The sequence below is a fragment of the Leopardus geoffroyi genome, chromosome B1, assembly GCF_018350155.1.
Source record: "Leopardus geoffroyi isolate Oge1 chromosome B1, O.geoffroyi_Oge1_pat1.0, whole genome shotgun sequence".
NCBI lineage: Eukaryota > Metazoa > Chordata > Mammalia > Carnivora > Felidae > Leopardus > Leopardus geoffroyi.
The window spans coordinates 77,228,976-77,233,836 of NC_059327.1; the positions used below are offsets into that span (position 1 = coordinate 77,228,976).

The 4,861-nt window shown below is 37.8% G+C and overlaps 1 non-coding gene across 1 annotated transcript; it reads left to right on the forward strand.

Annotated features, from left to right (window-relative positions):
• The first annotated feature begins 344 nt into the window (after positions 1 to 344).
• LOC123596524 lies at positions 345 to 451 on the forward strand. The gene has a single exon (XR_006711701.1). It is a non-coding gene; the product is annotated as a U6 spliceosomal RNA (small nuclear RNA).
• The last annotated feature ends 4,410 nt before the right edge of the window (positions 452 to 4,861 follow it).

A 4,861-nucleotide genomic window follows, 5' to 3' on the forward strand; every position in this document is an offset into this window, starting at 1 on the left:
TAAGGGATTAAAACTTAAAACAATAATTAAAAACTTTCTTTTTAAAGTGTACATACTGTACATACTCTTAATCATAATATGAAAGTTTAATATTCAGAGGATAGATACAAGTATGCTTTGCCTGACTAGGAAAATAATCTCTAAAGCATTATCAGTTGTCACTTTGTTAAAATAATAAGATACCATTTATGAATTTTTATAATGTGCTTGGTATTGCACTACAGGCTTTCTGAACATTATCTCACTTAATCCTCAAAGAAGCAACAGTACTTTCATGAGATAGGTTTTTGGTGTCCCATTACATGGATTATGACACTGAAATAATAAGTGTTTTAAGAATTTGCGTGCTCGCTTCGGCAGCACATATACTAAAATTGGAACGATACAGAGAAGATTAGCATGGCCCCTGCGCAAGGATGACACGCAAATTCGTGAAGCGTTCCATATTTAAAAAAAAAAAAAAAAAGAATTTGCACAAGGAGACACAGGCAATAAGTGACAGGCAGGTTTTTAACTCCGGTCTGGTCATCTCCTGGTTTCTTAACTATTACACTCTGTTGCAGTGGCTCTCCTCACGAGAACCAATGTCTTCTTACCACCCTGGAATGAAATTCATAGATAATGTAATTTCCCTACACACATAATAAAAAGAAAATAAAGTTCTCTGGCTTTGATATACAGGGGAAATTCAAGGAAAGTAATTTTTAATGAAATGACATGTATTTTAATGTGCAAATAGTGTGACTTGACTATACTAGAGAAATTATGACATGGTCAGATGCTTACACCCATCTGTAGAATCGTTATGAATGTATCGCCTATAAAAAGCAGAATGGTACTAGTGTGTCAAATAGGCAACTCAAATACCAGCTGTGGCACTGCCATTAGTGAAAGGTTTTTCCCAAAATGATTAAGAATTTTTGGTAAAGTTTCAAACTAAACATAGTACGGCCTTCCTTCTATTTACAGTCATGTTGCATTCCTGGAAAATTCAGTTTACATGAAAACCATGCAAAAGATTTTGTGTTTACATGTAAGTCATGAGATAATTATAAGCAGGCTGTTTATGTACATAAATTACCAGTGGGATGTTGGAAAGTAATGAGGGATAAAGAGTAAATTTTCCTTGTGCAGGATGGTTTTTACTCCTGGCGGGATGCCTACAATTCCTGGCCCTCATTCATTAATTCCAGAAGCACCCTCCAAATCATTGCGAAATCCACAAAAAACCTCCACAAGTTTCTAAATGGCCCACTATGGTGGTCCTGGCCCAGGTAAAAACTACTGCTCTATTGAATGCTCAAAAAAACTAGCACTGCAAAACCAAGGGAAATTACATAATGCCAGACAAGCTAATGGAATATGGGACAGAACTTTAATCATGTAATTAATTATTAAGTGGTTTTTAAAAGTAGAAATAGAAACAGGGTCTAGAAAGAATTACATTTTAGGAACGAAGAATAAGCACTTTCAGGAAGGATTCAAGGAAGAGCTCTTGCCCTGCCCCCACAACTGGATCAGGCTCTCTTTTAATATCCTATCATAGCATCCTGTGCGTCAGCTTAATAATACAACAATTGTCATTAAGTATGTAGTTGCCTATGGCTTATTTAATATGCGTGTCTCCCATTAGAAGGTAAGTTTCAATATTTTTATTGTGTTTGGAGTATTACTAATATATATATTTTTATAAATAAATTTTATACATTTTGTGTCACTAAATACTTGTAAAATGAATATTTTGTGATGCTTGTTTGAAGGTTTTGGAGGAGGATTCTGAGAAGTTAATGGCCTTAATGCTGGTAAATATATTTCAAGTGCACACACTGATTTGTATATATTATGATTCCCATTCTAGTGAGCTGTTCGAAGGCTGCTAATTAAATACTGTCAATATTTAGCAGTGGTTTTGCAAGCATAACTCTAGTGCCACCTTCTGCCAGGAGAGGAATACGCTGAGATCATTTGCATTCTGAGAATCTGGATTTGATGCTCAGCTCTTCATGCTGTAGAATTAGATTTTTTTAAATGTTAAAATAATGGAAGCCTATAAGCTCCCATTTAAAAATGCATATTTTGGGCAATCTATAAATAATGCTGACTGGAATGAACAAAACTCCTATTTCAGTGGTTGAGATAGAGAGTTTTCTTAGGGAAAAGAGAAGATTTATGACTTTGGTCTTACTGATTCAATGTCAGTGGCATAGGTTTAAAAATTATTACAAAATGCCCCGATTATTATGAAAGCATATACATAGGCACTTGCTTCAGGAAAACAGCTTTATGAATAGAATTCTCACTGAAGTTCTCTAGATATTATGGAGAAAACAGTTTGAACACTAGTATCTCCGAAAATATTTGATCACAAGGGCTCTAAATTAATGAAGTCTTTTGTTTATCATAAAAATAAAATCCATGTTTTTTTATATTCATGGGTAACCAGGCAACTTGAAATGGCCGTTTTCTCTGGTAAGATAGTATTTTCTCTTTGTATGGCACTTTTTGTAATCGGTATGCTATTGCCCATTACATGAATAAACAATAATATCCCCAGATTCTGATGGGGTTAGGTAATAGATGTGACACTGTTATGGAGCAGGTGGCTTTGTGCTGCACGAATAGGAAAATTTTTTTCATTTTTCACTTCAAACCGTAAGGAAGAGCCTATTTCAATGGAAGGAGGATCAAAACCTTCTTAGGGCTCCCAGGTGGCTCAGTCGGTTGAGCTTCTGACTCTTGGTTTCAGCTTAGGTCATGATCTCGCAGTTCATGGGTTCAGGCTGTGTCAGGCTCTGTGCTGAGATAGCACAGACTCTGACTGGAATTCTCTCTCTCTCCCCCATTCTCTGTGTCCCTCCTCCGCTTGCACTCTGTTTCTCTCAAAATAAATAAATAAACTTAAAACAACAACAACAACAACAACCCTTCTTATATAGAAGCATAGAGCAAAGGTAAGCAATTTTTTCTTTAAAATATCAGTTGCGGGCCAGGGTGCCTGGGTGGTTCAGTCGGTTAAGCATCCAACTTTGGCTCAGGTCACGATCTCCTGGTTTGTGGGTTTGAGCCCCACGTTGGGCTCTGTGCTGACAGCTCAGAGCTTGGAGACTGCTTTGGATTCTGTGTCTCCCTCTTTCTCTGCCCCTCCCTGCTCATGGTCTGTCTCTCTCTGTCTCTCAATAATAAATAAACATTAAAAAATTTTTTTTTGTTTTAAATATCAGTTAGGGGGTGCCTGGGTGGTTCAGTTGGCTTAGTGTCAGACTCTTGGTTTCAGCTCAGGTCATGATCTCACATTTCGTGAGTTCAAGCCCTGCATCAGGCTCTGCACTGACATCACAGAGCCTGCTTGAGATTTCTCTCTCCCTCTCTCTCTGCCCCTCCCTGGCTTGCTCTCTCTCTCTCAAAAAAAATAAATATATAAACATAATAAAAAGTTTTTAAAAAAAATTAAAAAGTTATCAGTAAATATTTTATTAAAAAATCTTTTTTTAAAAAATTCAGCTCTGAAGTTGTAACTTGAAAGCAGCCATAGACATTGTATAAACAAACGAACATGTCTGTGTTCCAATAAAACTTTATTTACAAAAAGAAACAGTGGGCTAGATTTGGCTTGCAGTTAGTAGTTGCCAACTTCTGGCACAGAGCTTTGATGATGCAGCTTCAGAATAGACAGCTCTGTTCTCCTAGGCATCTCCTGGGCAGAACTGTAGAGCTTGCTTAGGAAGAGATGCAGAACTGCAGATTCTGGCGTGTCAGAGTGGAGGGAAGCAGGGTTTTTCTGAGTCAGCAGCTGCAGATTGCACTGTGATGGAGTAGTTAAGCAAAGACTAAGATACCACTGGATTCAAAACTGCAAAAGACACAGAAAAACAAATATGGAATCCAGTAGCCAAAGAGTCCGCAACAAAGTGCTAACAGGACTACTGTTAAACGAAGCCCACAAACCTCTGTAGCAGCAGGGACAAGGAGGCTTCCCTGTTGTCAGTCTCTAGGGTCAGTCTCATGTTCCTGCAGACACGCCACTATCAGGCCTCATTTAAAACTTTCTGCTGGAATCGGTGTCTGATTGGTTCAGAAAATATGGTTATCACACATTCATTTAGCACATACCGTGGTCAACTACGTTGGCAGTGTCAGGCAGTTCTGGGCACTCATGACATGGCAAGAAGTAAAGACTTGTCCTGTCTGGAGTGCATGTGTAGGCAATAAGCAAATAAGTAAGCAAATATATAGTATAGCTATTCTAAATCTTTTTTTAACTGTTTTTTTTTAAGTCTATTTATTTATTTTGAGAGAGAGCGAGAGCAGGAGAGGGACAGAGAGAGAAGGAGAGAGAGAATCCCAAGCAGACTCCTTACTGTCAGTGTAGAACCTGTCACTGGGCTCGAACTTACAAACCCGGACATCATGACCTGAGCTGAAATCAAGAGTCAGAGGCTTCACCAACTGAGCCAGCCAGGCGCCCCACCATTCTCAATCTTTTTATCTGAATGAACCCTTGAAATAATTTTCAAGTCTCAGAGAACCTCTGCCTAAAAATGATTATATTTGCAGCTCATGGTATGTTAGCAGGTTCGGTAACTTGTAGATATGATAATCCAAGAAGCATTTTCTTTTATTTTTTATTTTTTTTTATTTTGAGAGCGTTTATTGTTACATTTTTGCAATAACAGAATGAGGCACGACTATCTCCTGCTTCTCCAACAACTCAATAAAAAAGACAATAATCAAGGATAACAGTGTAATTAAAAAAATACAAAAGCCGAAGGTTTTGGAGACAAAAACGACTAGTCTATGTGTAGGAAAGCCGTGAATGGTTTTAGTTGAGCCTTGCAAATAGTTTCTTCTCCGATCCCTCTCG